The following is a 14943-nucleotide window of genomic DNA, read 5'->3' as shown; positions in this document are numbered from 1 at the left end:
CTTCCTAACAATCCCCCAAAGTCTTAACTCCTTCCAGCATTAACTCAAAAATCCAAGTCCAAAGTCTCATCTGAGACAAGTCAAGTCCCTTCTGCCTATGAGCCTGTAAAATCAAAAACAAGTTAGTTACTCCCAAGATACAGTGGGGGTACAGGCATTGAGTATATGTTCCCATTTCACATGGGAGAAATTGGCCAAAACAAAGGGGCCACAGGCCCCATGCAAGTCCAAAACCTGGCTGGACAGCCATTAACTCTTAATCTCTAGAATTTCCTTTGTGAGACTCCATGTCTCACATCCAGAGCACACTCCAGTGTTCATTTTCCACACATAGTCCATTTTCCACATGTAGTCCACACTCCGGTGTGCTCTGGATGTGAGACATGGAGTCTCACAAAGTACTTCCAGAATACAGAGTACACCCTACTCTGCCAGAGCACACTGATGCAAGGGGTGGGCTCCCATGGCCTTGGGCAGCTCCATCCCTGTGGCTCTGCAGGGTACAGCCCCTGCAGCTGCTTTCACAGGCTGGCATTGAGTGCCTGTAGCCCTTCCAGGAAAACAGTGCAAGCTTTCAGTAGATCCGCCTTTCTGGGGTCTGGAAGATGGTGGCCTTCTCTCACAGCTCCATTAGGCAGTGCCCCAGTGGCAACTCTATGTGGGGGCTCCAACCCACATTTTCCCTCTGCACCACCCTAGTAGAGGTTCTTCAGGAGGGCTCTGTCCCTGCAGCAGACTTCTGCCTGGACACCCAGGCATTTCCATACATCCTCTGAAAACTAGCTGGAGGCTCCCAAAGCTCAACTCTTCTCTTCTGCACACCCACAGGCCCAATACCATGTGGAAGCCACCAAAGCTTGGGGCTTGCACTCTCTGAAACAATGGCCTAAGCTGTACATTGGTCCCTTATAGCCATGGCTGGAGTTGGAGCAGCTGGGATCTAGGGCACCAAGTCTTGAGGCTGCACAGAGCAGCTGGGTACCAAGTCCCAAGGCTGCACAGAACAGCAGGGCCCTAGGCCTAGCCCATGAAACCATTTTTCCCTCCTAGGCCTCTGAGCCTGTGATGGGAGGGGCTGCCATGAAGGTCTCTGACTTGCCCTGGAGACACTTTCCCCATTGTCTTGGCTATTAACATCAGCTCCTTGTTGCTTATGCAAATTTCTGCAGCAGGCTTGAATTCCTCCCCAAAAAATGGGTTTTTCTTTTCTACTACATGATCAGGCTGCAAATTTTCCAAACCTTTATGCTCTGCTTCCTTTCAAACATGAGTTCCAATTTCAAACCATCTCTTTGTGAATGCATATAACTGAATGCTTTTAGAATAAGCAAGGTCACATCTTGAATGCTTTGCTGCTTAGAAATTTCTTCCACCAGATATCCTAAATCATCTATCACAAGTTCAGAGTTCCACAGATCTCTAGGGTAAGGGTAAAATGCTGCCAGTCTCTTTGCTAAAGCATAGCATGAATGATCTTTATAATAAGTTCCTCATCTCTATCTGAGACCACCTCAGTTTGAACCTCATCGTCCATATCACTATCAGCATTTTGGTCAAAACCATTCAACAAGTCTCTAGGAAGTTTCAAACTTTTCCACATCTTCCTGTCTTCTTCTGAGCCTCCAAACTGTCCCAACTTCTGCCTGTTACCCAGTTCCAAAGTTGCTTCCACATTTTTAGTTATCTTTATAGCAGTGCCCTACTCTGCCAGTACCAATTTTCTGTATTAGTCTTTTATCACACTACTACAAAGAACTACTTGAGACTAAGCAATTTATAAGGAAAAGAGGTTTAATTGATTCACAGTTCTGCATGGCTGGCATGGCCTCAGGAAACTTACAATCATGGCAGAAGGCGAAGGGGAAGCAAGGCACGTCTTACATGGCAGCTGGAGAGAGAACAAAGGAGGAACTGCCAAACACTTTTAAAACTATCTGCTAGGCCAGGCACAGTGGTTCACCCCTGTAATCCCAGCACTTTGGGAGGGTGAGGCAGGTAGATCACCTGAGGTCAGGAGTTTGAGACCAGCCTGACCAACACGGTGAAACCCCGTCTCTACTAAAAATACAAAAAAATAGCCAAGCATGGTGGCAGGTGCCTGTGATCCCAGCTACTCTGGAGGCTGAGGCAGTAGAATTTGCTTAAACCCAGGAGGCGGAGGTTGCAGTAAGCTGAGATCAAGCCATTGCACTCCAGCCTGGGTGACAAGACCGAGACTACATCTCAAAACAAAACAAAACCATCTGCTTTTGAAAAAACTCCCTCACTACCCCAAGAACAGCATTGGGGAAACCACCCCCATGATCCAATCACCTCCCACCAGGTCCCTCCCTCGACACATGGTGATTACAATTAGAGGTGAGATTTGGGTGGGGACACAGAGCCAAATCATATCAGATATAATAGACATTCACAACCTTATCAACCAAGTTGACCTAAATAACACTCCCAGAACACTCCATCAAAAATAGCTGAATATCAATTCTTTTCAAGTGCACAGAGAACATTTACCAGGATAGATCATATTCTGTGTCATAAAACAAGTCACAGTTAATTTCAAATGCTTCATGTCATACAAACTTTATCCTTTGATTATAAGATTAAATTATAAATCAAAATTATAAAACAAAAATATGAAAAATCTCCAAATATTTGAAAAATAATATATGTCAAAATAACCTTTGGGTCAAAGAAGAAATAAAAATGGAATTTGATAATGGAAAATGAGATGATTTTACTTATCTTTCAGAGTAGACAAATTAGTAAAAAGATAACATCTAGTATTGGTAATGATGTAAGGAAAGGGGCATTATGATGTTAGCAGGAATATAAAACTGTGTGATCTTTTAGGAGGATCTTTTTGGAGGTGTATATCAAAATTTAAAAGACTCCTGCACTTGGATACAGCAGTTTCACTTTCAGGAATCTATCTTCCAGTATGGTTGTAGAAATTAATAGGTATGTAGATACTCATAGCTGTATTATATAGTAAGAAATAGAAAATATTATTGCTGTCCATCAGTAAGGGATTGGGTAAATAAAGCACATATAGGGTCAAAATGTCTAATATCCTGAACAAAATTACCAAAAAACAACAAACCCAAACTTACTTCTTTAGCCTTTGTTCCTGCCAATTTTATTTCTCTAGACTCTGGATACCTTGCCCCATGTGTACCTTTATTTTTGGAGGGACCAAAGGAGGAGCTGGTTGTCTTTTAACTTCTATCCATTCTGGGTATTTCCCCCTTCATAATACTTGGGTCAGAAAAAGGGAGCTGGCCTCTGACTAAAGCTCCAGTTTAAGCCTTAAACAGAAGCACTTGAATGTCTCTTGTCTCATCTGTCCCCTGTAAAGAAGAAGGCCGCAACCACCAATGCTCTCTCACCTTCACACAGCATTGCCTCTGAGGCAGCCTGCAGCTCACAGCAGCACTGAGAGATCTGGGTTTATCAGTGCCTGGCATGTAAGACAAGCTCCTTGTGGGTGAGCTGTTTGCTTGCTGTGGTACTTTCTCTTCAGCAACAACTTAAAAGCCAGAGTTGTCACCAGTAGAGAGCCTGAAGGCCTTCTCTCCATTGCCTACTGTTTCTGTGACATAAAATCACCTGGGAACTTTACAGACACTGCCTCAGCTAAGTGATTAAGGCCAATATCTATAGTCATAAATCATGCTGATAGTATGGACCTGTATCCATTTCCTAGACTGCCGTAACACGTACCAAAGACTGGGAGGCTTAAAAAAACAGAAATTTATTGTTTCACAGTTCTGGAGGCTAGAAGTTTGAAATCAAGATGTCGACAGGGTCATGCTCTCTCTGACAGCTCTAGGGGAGGATCCCTCCTTGACTCTTCTAGCTTTTGGTGCTTGCTAGCAATTCATGATGTTCATTCCAGATGCACCACTCAAATCATATGGCTGTCTTCTCCCTGTGTATATTCACATAATCTTCTCTCTGTACCTGTTTCTGTGTTCTAAGTTCCCCTTTCTATAAGGACACCAGCCATATTGGATTAGAGCCCAGGCATATCATTTAATAATTTCCCTTTAATTTCATTATCTCTGTAAAGACCTTATTTCCAAATAAGGTCACACTCTGAGGTACTGTGAGTTGGAGCTTCAACAGATCTTTTTTTGGCGGGGCACAATTCAACTTTTGGTATGCTGTGATGAAAATGGCTTTTTACCTTTGCTGTCTTCCTCCCAATAACCCATAACCCCAGTATAATGATGAGAAAATCATCAGACAAATTCTGACTGGTAGTAGAGGGGCATCCTACAACATATCTAACAAAACTCCTCAAAACTGTCAAGGTCATTGAAAACAACAAACGTTTTATCTCCTTTGAGAATGAAAGAAAAAAAAAAAAAGAAAAGTCTGAGAAATTGCCATCACCAAGAAGCCTAAGGAGACATGACAACTAAATGCAATGTAGTATTCTGGATGGGATCCTGGAACATAAAAAGGGCACTAGTAAAAATTAAGAAAATCTAAACAAGCTATAGACTTCAGTTAGTAATAACATAGCAACATTGGCTCATTAATTATAGTACTATAAGATGTTAATAGGAAAAACTGGATGCAGTTTGACTTCTGTGCACCCACAGGCTGAACACCACATGCAAGCTGCCAAGGCCTGGGGCTTCTACCCTGTGAGGCCACAGCCTGAGCTCTATGTAGGCCCCTTCCAGCCATGGCTGGAGCGACTGAGGCACAGGGCACCAAGTCCCTAGGCTGCACACAGCACGGGGACCTGTGTTGACTGCCCTGCTGGATTTCAAACTTAAATGGTACAAAACTCTATGTACTACTTAATTTTTCTGCAAAGCTAAAATGTTCTAAAAAGTAAAGTTATGGTTGGGCATGGTGGCTCACGCCTATACATCCCAGCACTTTGGGAAGCTGAGGCAGGCGGATCACCAGGTCAGGAGATCAAGACCATCCTGGCCAACGTGGTGAAACCATGTCTCTACTAAAATATACAAAAATTAGCTGGGTGTGGTGGCACATGCCTGTAATCCCAGCTATTCAGGAGGCTGAGGCAGGAGAATTGCTTGAACCAGGGAGGCGGAGCTTGCAGTGAGCCCACTCCTGCCTGGCAACAGACCGAGACTCCATCTAAAAAAAAAAAAAGCATATCAGCATTTGTGGAAGGTTGCTAAAGCAGTACTTGGGAAGTTTATAGCAATAAACTATGTCTCTTTATATTGGAAAAGAAGAAAGTTCTCAAATCAATAACTTCAGCTTCCAATTTTAAGACACTAGAAAAAGAAGAGCAAATAAAACCCAAAGAAAGAAAATAATAAACATTAAAGTAGATATCAATGAAACAGAAAACAAAAAGAATAGAAAAATTTAATGAAACCAAAAGTTGGTTGTTTTAGAAGATCAATAAAATTGCTCAACTCCAGCAAGACCATTCAGAAAATAAGAGCAGGGAATATACACAAATGACCAATATCAGTAATCAGGCTTGATATCACTACAAATTCGAAAGATATTAAAAGGTCATGAGAATATATTTTTACTGATAAATAATATCTGTACATATTTTATAGTACTTATGGTAATGTGATACATTTATATAATGTGTAAAGATAAAATCAAGGTAATTGGGATATCTATCACCTTAAATATTTACCTTTTCTTTATGCTAGGTACATGATATGGTTTGGCTGTGTCCCCACCCAAATCTCAACTTGAATTGTATTTCCCAGAATTCCCATGTGTTGTGGGAGGGACCCAGTGGGAGGTAATTGAATCATGGGGGCCAGCCTTTCCTGTGCTATTCTCGTGGTAGTGAATAAGTCTCACAAGGTCTGATGGTTTTATCTGGGGTTTCCGCTTTTGCTTCTCCCTCATTTTCTCTTGCTGCCACCATGTAAGAAGTGACTTTTGCCTTCTGCCATGATTCTGAGGCCTCCCCAGCCGTGTGGAACTGTAAGTCCAATGAAACCTCTTTTTGTTCCCAGTTTCGGGTATATCTTTATCAGCCGCATGAAAACAGACTAATACAATAAATTGGTACCAGTAGAGTGGGACATTGCCAAAAAGATACCCGAAAATGTGGAAGTGACTTTGGAACTAGGTAACAGGCAGCAGTTGGAACAGTTTGGAGGGCTCAGAAGAAGACAAGAAAATGTGGGAAAGTTTGGAACCTCCTAGAGACTTGTTGAATGGCTTTGACGAAAATGTTGATAGTGATATGAACAATAAAGTCCAGGCTGAAGTGGTCTCAGATGGAGATGAGGAACTTGTTGGAGACTGGAGCAAAGGTGACTCTTGTTATGTTTTAGCAAAAAGACTGGTGGGATTTTGTCCCCGTCCTAGAGATTTGTGGAACTTTTAACTTGAGAGAGATAATTTAGGGTATCTGGCGGAAGAAATTTCTAAGCAGCAAAGTGTTCAAATGGTGACCTGGGTGCTGTTAAAAGCATTCCATTTTAAAAGGGAAACAGAGCACAAAAGTTCAGAAAATTTGCAGCCTGATGATGCAGTCAAAAAAAAAAAACAACCCATTTTCTTAGGAGAAATCCAAGCTAGCTGCAGAAATTTGCATAACTAGCAAGGAGCCTAATGTTAATCCCCAACACAATGGGGAAAATGTCTCCAGGGCATGTCAGAGACCTTCATGGCAGCCCCTCCCATCACAGGCCCAGGAGGAAAAAGTGGTTTCATGGGCCAGGCCCAGGGTCCCCATGCTGTGTGCAGCCTAGGGACTTGGTGCCCTGTGTCCCAGTTCCTCTAACCTTGGCTGAAAGGGGCCAATGTGGAGCTCAGGCTGTGGCTTCAGAGGGTGGGAGCCCCAAGCCTTGGAAGCTTCCATGTGGTGTTGAGCCTGTGGGTGCACAGAAGTCAAGAATTGGAGTTTGGGAACCTCCACCTAGATTTCAGATGTATGGAAACACCTGGATGCCCACAAAAGTTCACTGCAGGGGCAGGGCCCTCATGGAGAACCTCTGCTAGAGCCGTGCAGAAGGGAAATGTGGGGTCAGAACACCCACACAGAGTCCCTACTAGGGCACTGCCTAGCAGAGCTGTGAGAAGAGGGCCACCATTCTCCAGACCCCAGAATGGCAGATCCACTGACAGCTTGCACCATGCACCTGGAAAAGCTACACTCAATACCAGCCTGTGAAAGCAGCCAGGAGAGAGGCTGTACCCTGCAAAGTCACAAGGGTGGAGCTGCCCAAGACCATGGGAATCCACCTCTGGCATCAGTGTGACCTGGATGTGAGACATGGAGTCAAAGGAGATCACTTTGGAGCTTTAAAATTTGACTGCCCTGCTGGATTTTGAACTTGCATGGGGCCTGTAACCCCTTTGATTTGGCCAACTTCTCCCATTTGGAATGGCTGCATTTACCCAATACCTGTACCCCTATTGTACCTAGGAAGTAACTAGCTTGCTTTTGATTTTACAGGCTCATAGGCAGAAGGGACTTGCCTTGTCTCAAATGAGACTTTGGACTGTGGACTTTTGGGTTAATGTTGAAATGAGTTAAAACTTTGGGGGACTGTTGGGAAGGCATGATTGATTTTGAAATGTGAGGACAGGAGATTTGGAGAGGCCAGGGTGGAACGATATGGTTTGGCTGTGTCCTCACCCAAATCTCAACTTGAATTGTATCTCCCAGAATTCCCACATGTTGTGGGAGGGACATAGGGGGAGGTAACTGAATAACGGGGGCCAGTCTTTGCTGTGCTAGTCTCATGATAGTGAATAAGTCTCATGAAATCTGATGGGTTTAGCAGCGGCTTCTGCTTTTGCTTCTTCCTCATTTTCTCTTGCTGCTGCCATGTAAGAAGTCTCTTTTGCCTCCTGCCATGATTCTGAGGCCTCCCCAGACATGTGGAACTCTGAGTCCAATGAAACCTCTTTTTGTTCCCACTTTTGGGTACAGCAGCATCCCTGGGCGACAGCAGGACAACTCCAGAGATCTGCCCTACCTCCCATCTCTAAACTGATATTAAGCTAATTTTATGACTCTTTGCCTACTGTGTGTGTGAGAGATGAGATTCTTTCCTTGGTACGTTCCCAGCAAGGCCCCAGGATGTATAGGTTCTCAGGGACACCCGCTCCTTGGCTGGGTACCATGGCCTTTGCACATTGACCAGACTTCAGGATTCAAGCAATGGACAAACATGCTTAAATAACCAGGTGGGGGAGTCATCACACCATCATGGTGAATAATCTTTTTATTTTTATTTTTTGGAAATGGGGTCTGGCTCTGTCACCCAGGCTACAGTGCCATGGTTTGATCTTGGCTCAATGCAACCTCCACCTCACAGGGTAAAGCGATTCTCCTACCTCAGCCTCTTGAGTAGGTGAGACTACAGGTGCACACCACCATGCCTGACTAATTTTTTGTATTTTTAGTAGAGGCAGAGTTTCACCATGTTGCCAGGCTGGTCTTGAACTCCTGGGCTCAAGCATTCCACCCACCTCAACTTCCCAAAGTGGTAGGATTACAGGCATGAGCCACTGTGCCCAGCTGGTAAATAATCTTTTTAATGTGTTGTTGAATTCTGTTTATTAGTATTTTGTTGAAGATTTTGCGTTATGTGCATCAGTGATATTAACCAATAGTTTCTTTTTTGTTTGCTTTTGTCTGGTTTTGGTATCAGGTCAATGCTGGCCTCTTAGGATGAGTTTGGAAATATTCCCTCCTCTTCAAAGTTTTCAGAGTTTGAGTAGAATTGGTATTAGTTCCTTAAATGTTTGGTAGAATTCAAATATGAATCCTTCAGGTCCTGAGCTTTTCTTTGATGGAGACATTTTATTATGGCTTTGATATTGTTACTAGTTATCAGTTTGTTGAGATTTGAGATTTTCTATTTATTCATGATTCAATCTTGGTAGGTTGTATGTGTTCAAAAATTTATCCATTTCTTCTAGATTTTCCAATTTGTTGTTTGTGATAGTCTCTAATGAGTCTTTGTATTTTTCTGGTCTCAATTGTTATGTCTCTTTTCATTTCTGATGTTCTTTATCTGAGTCATCTCTCTTTTTCCTTAGTCTAATCAAAAGTTTATCAATATTGTTTATCTTTTCAAAAAACCAACTTTTTAATTCATTGATTTATTGTATTTCTCAGTCTCAATCTCATTTATTTCTGCTCTACTTTTTATGATTTATTTTCTTTTAATAATTTGGGGTTTGGTTTGTTCTTGCTTTTCTAATCCCTTGAGGTGCATTGTTAGGTTGTTAATTTGGAGACTTTTTACTTTTCTCATGTATGCATGTAGACTTCCCTCTTAGTAATGCTTTTGCTCTATCCCATAGATTTGGGTATGTTGTAGTTTCATTTTCATTTGTTTCAGTAAATTTTTAAATTTCCTTCTTAATTTCTTCATTGAGCCATTGGTTGTACAGGAGCATGTTGTTTAATTTCCAGGTGCTTGTATAGTTTCGGAGGTTCCTCTTGTTATTGATTTCTAGTTTAAGTCCATTGTGGTCAGAAAAGATACTTGAAATGGTTTTGACTTTTTAAAATTTATTGAGATCTGTTTTGTAGCTTAAAATATGGTCTATTATGGAGAACTTGCCATATGCTGATAAAAAGAATATGTATTCTGCAGAAGTTGGGTAAAATAGTCTGTAAATGTCTGTAAACTCCATTTGGTCTATAGTGCAGTTTAAATCTGGGGTTTGTTGATTCTCTGTCTACATGATCTGTCCATTGCTGAGAGTAGGGTGCTAAAATTCCCTAATGTTACTGTATTGCAATCTCTCTCTCTCCCTTTAGATCTATTAAAGTTTGATTTATTTACTTGGGTGCTGTGGTGTTGGGGGCATAGATGTTTATAATTGTTTTATTCTGTTGCTGAATTGACCCCTTTATCATGATATAGTGACTTTGTCTTTTATTACAGTCTTTAACTTGTAGTCTATAGTCTATTTTATCTGATAAAAGTATAGTTATTCCTGTTCTTTTTTGGTTTCCACTTGCATGGATTCTTTTTCCATCCCTTTAATTTCAGTATATGTGTGTCTTTACAGGTGAAGTAAGTTTTTGTAGGCAGCATATAGTTGGGTCATGTTTCTTTATCCATTTAGCCATTCTATGTCTTTTAACTGGAGAAATGAGTTGATTTACATTCAATTTTTGTTACTTTGGTTGGTTGGTTTTGGTTTTTGTTTTGGAGACAGGATCTTGCTCTGTCACCCAGGCTGGAATGTAGTGGTGCAATTACAGCTTGCTGCAGCCTCTGCCTCCTGGGCTCAAGCAATCCTCCCACTTCAACCTCCTGGGTACCTGGGATTATAGACATGTGCCACCACTCGTGGCTAATTTAAATGGGGTTTCACCACATTGCCCAGGATGGTCTTGAACTAGTGGACTCAAGCAGTCCTCCTGCCTTGGCCTCCCCAAGTGCCGGGATCATAGGTGTGAGCCACCATACCCAGCCTCCGTTACTATCGATTAGTAAGGATTTACTACTGCCATTTTGTTGCTTGTTTTCTGCTTATCTTGCAACTCCTCTTTCCCTTTCTTTTTTTATTTTTATTTTTTTACTGTCTTCCTTTGTGGCTAAGTAATTTTCTCTTGTGGTATGTTTTAATTCACTGCTTTTGATTTTTATTAACTATATTATAGGTTTTCACACTATAATGAGACTTTTACCATGAGACTTACAAAAAACAATCATATAGGTATAACAGGTTGAAAGAAGTGACAACCTATCTTATATCACATACACAAAAAATAGAAACAAACAAAACTTTAAAAATAATGCTACATTTTAACTCCATCTCTCCCACTTTTTTACCATTTTTCTTTTTCAATTTATATGTTTTTTATTGCCTATCCCTTAACAAGTTGCTGTAGTCTTTTAGGCTTCATACTGCAGTTATGAATGGATTGCACACTACAATTACAGTAGAGTATTCTGTTTGTGTACTTAATTTAGCCAGTGGGTTTTATACCTTCATGTGTTTTCTTTCTGCACATTAAAGGGTTTTTTCTTCTTTCAGACTGAAGAATGTGCTTTAGTATTTCTTGTAAGACAGTACCAGTGGTGGTGAATTCTCTCAGCTTTTGTTTGTCTGTGAAAGACTTTACTCTCCTTCACATTGGAAGGATAAATTTGCTGGGTATAGTTTTTTTTTTTGAGTCGAAGTCTCACTCTCTGTTGCCCAGACTGGAGTGCAGTGGTGCGATCTCGGCTCGCTACAACCTCTGCCTCCCAGGTTCAAGTGATTCTCCTGCCTCAGCCTCCCAAGTAGCTGGGACTACAGGCACATACCACCATGCCTGGCTAATTGTTTGTATTTTTAGTTGAGACGAGGTTTCACCATGTTAGCCAGGATAGTCTCAAGCTCCTGCACTCGTGATCCACCCACCTCGGCCTCCCAAAGTGCTGGGATTACAGGCGTGAGCCACCATATCTGGCCCAGGGTATCGTATTCTTGAATGGCAGAGGCTTCTTTCTTTCAGCACTTTGAAAATACCATCCCACTCTTGTTTTTGTTGAGAAGTCTACTGCCAGACAAATTGGAGCTCCTTTACATGTTATTTACTTCTTTTCTCTGCTGCTTTTAGGATCCTCTCTTTTTTCTTGACCTTTGAAAATTGGTTATTATATGCCTGGGTATAGTTTTATTTTGGTTTAATCTGTTTGGTCCTTCTGACCTTCTTGTACCTAGATATATGTTTTTTCTTAAGTTTTGTAAAGCTTTCTTTTTTTTTTTTTTTTTTTTGAGATGGAGTCTCGCTCTGTCGCCCAGGCTGGACTGCAGTGGCTGGATCTCAGCTCACTGCAAGCTCCGCCTCCCGGGTTTACGCCATTCTCCTGCCTCAGCCTCCCTATAAAGCTTTCTTTTAATTATTTCTTTGAATAAGCTTTCTACCCTTTGCTCTTGCTCAACTCCCTCTCAAACACCAATAATTCTAATTTTTTTTAGATTTGCCCTTTTGAGGTAATTTTCTATATCTTTTAGGCAATCTTCATTCTTTTCGATTGTTTTTCTTGTTTCTCTGCTGACTGTGCATTTTCAAATAGCCTATCTTCGAGATCAGTGATTCTTTTCTTCACTTGATTCATTGTGCTGTTGAAAGCCTCTAATTAATTTTCCAGTTCAGCAAATGTATTTCTCAGTTTTAATATTCCTGTTTGATTTTTTCAAAATTGTTTTAATCCCTTTGTTAAATTTCCCTGATAATTGTCTGAATTGCTTCTCTGTGGTATCGCGAAGATCACTGCATTTCCTTTAAATTGCTATTTCAAATTCTGGTCAGATAACTTACAGCTTGTTGTCTCATTAGGGTTAGTCACTGGTTCCTTATTTTGTCCATTCAGGGACGTCATGGGTCCCTGTTTGCTGTTGTTCCTTATGGATATAAGTCTATGTCTTGCATTGAATGATTATTTATTTATTCCAGTGTTCTCTATCTGGCTTTTAAAATTTTTATTAAACATGGTAGCATAGAGAGTCTTTGTAATTTACCTGTTGAATTTTTTTCACAAGGTCTCTGCCTCCTTTTTGGCCCTGATGATGCCTTAAGCCCAGGTTTGCCGCAGCTCTAGTAAATAATCAGCATGCTGCTAATCTCAAATGGGGGAGCACCCAAAGGGAATATCCCAGCAGTGTGGGCAGACTAACTAGAAGTTCATGACTAGGAGAACTCCTACAGCATGGTGCTGCTAAACAGCCACTCTGACTTGGCATCTCCTTTGCACAAGTTACAGAGCAGAGTTTCCAGGGCTGGGAATGGTAGTCCTATATCCCCCATTGTGGCTGGGTGACCTTAGGGGTATTTCTCACCTCAGACACTTGCAATGCTTCCCATGGGTTGAAGTAGAGACAAGTCTCCTGCCAGGGAACCCAAAATAATGAGGAAACTAATTGTCCAACTTGACCTCACTTATTCCAGTGTAGAAACTGTGAGTCAGGGGAAATTTTCCACATGGTTAGTGCTGGGCAGACTGAGGTGAGAGGCATTGTGGATATGTAAGTTTGATTCTTTTATCATCTTTTCAGTTTTTTCACTTCTCTGTGGCCCCAAGAACAGTCTCATTCTCATATTTCAGTTCTGATATACGGCTGGCGATAGTCTTGGTACTGTATACTTGTTTTGGGGCTTTTTGGGGGAGTGAGTTGTGAAGCCAGCTTGTTTCTATGCCACCATTTTGGAACCCAATAAGGGAATATTATGAAAAATTTTCTGTCAATAAATTTAACAACTTAGATGAAATTGACAAATTCCTTGAAAGACAAACTACCAAAGATCACTCAAAAAGAAATAGATATCCTGAATTGCCTTATATCTATTAAAGGAATTTAATTCATTCCCATAAAGAAAACTCTAGGTTGAGATGTCTTCACTATTGAATTCTACCAGGAATTGATTGACAAAATAACTTCAATTCTACAGAAACTCTTCCAGAAAATAGAAGAAGAGAGAATACTTTCTGTCTCATTTTATGAGGCAAGCATTGCCCTAATACCAAAATCAAAGACATGATAAAAAAAAAAAAAAAGGAAAGCTATAGTCCAATATCTCATATCAATAAAAAGCAAAATGCCTTAACAAAATACTAGTAAACTGAATCTAGCAATATATGAAAATGAATTATACCATGACTAGTGGAGGTTATCCTAAAAATGCAAAGTTGCTTAGCATTCAAAAAACAAATATTTAACCAGTTCAAAAGATTCAAAAAGAGAAAGAACATTATAGTGACCTAAATGGTACAGAAAAGGCATTTGAGAAAATTGAACATGCATTCATGATGTTAAAAAGCAGACTCTCAGCAAACTAGGGATACAAGGAAACTTTCTCAACCTGATAAAAGGCATCTATGAAAAGCTAAGCACTAAAATCACACTTAATGGTGAAAGACTGAATGTTTACCCTAGTGTTAAAAAAACAGGGCAAGAATTTCCACCTTCACCATTTCTGTTGAGCATTATAATGGGGGTACTAGCCAGTGCAACCAGGCAAGCAGGCAATAAAAAGAAATAAAAGCATACATGGAAAAGGAAAAATTAAAACTGTCTCATTCACGGATAACACGATCATATTTATGTAGAAAATCCTAGGATTGGAAAAAAAAGCTACTAGAATTGACGAGAGACATAGTAACAGAATATAAAAATCTATCGCATTTCTGTATACTAAGAATGAACAACTGAGAATTCAAATTTGAAATATCATTTATAACAGCAATAATATTATAAAATACTCTGGAATAGATTTAGTAAAATGTGTGCAATTCCTCTATGTGCAATACACTAGAAACTATAGTATATTGCTCAAATAAACTAAAGAATACCTCAGTGATAGACATATTATATTCATGAATCAGAAGAGTCAATATTGTTAAAACATCAGTTTTCCACAAATCATTCTATCAATTGCAAAAAATCTCAATCAAGATCCTATCAGGCTTTTGACAGAAATTGAAAAATTAAATCCAAATTGTATATGAAAATGCAAAGAACCTTAAAAAGCCAAAAACTTTGAAAAAAGAAGAACAAAGTTAGAGGGCTAACACTATCTGATTTCAAGACATTATAAAGCTACAATAATCAAAACACCACAGTATTGGCTTAAAAACAGACAATAGTCAAGTTGACCAGAATAGAAAGTCTAGAATTGAAACCACACATATATGGATAATTAATTTTTTGCTAAGGCACAAAAGCAATTCAATGGAAAAATGATTATCTTTTTAGTAAATGATACTGGAACAATTGGATATTCATATGCAAAAAACTTTGATCTATAATTTGTATCATATACAGATTAACTTAAAATGAATTATACACCTAAAACTGTAAAATCTAAAACTATAGAACTTCTAGAAGGGAAGTTAAAATAAAATCTTTGTTACCTTCAGTCAGGCAAACATTTGCTAAAATCTTATGGATCACCAAAAGCATGATCCATAAAAGAATAAATTGAATCTCATGAAAATTTAAAACTTCTGTTCCTCA

The sequence above is a fragment of the Rhinopithecus roxellana genome, chromosome 11 (assembly GCF_007565055.1).
Source record: "Rhinopithecus roxellana isolate Shanxi Qingling chromosome 11, ASM756505v1, whole genome shotgun sequence".
NCBI classification, from domain to species: Eukaryota; Metazoa; Chordata; class Mammalia; order Primates; family Cercopithecidae; genus Rhinopithecus; species Rhinopithecus roxellana.
This window is presented reverse-complemented; position numbering follows the sequence as displayed.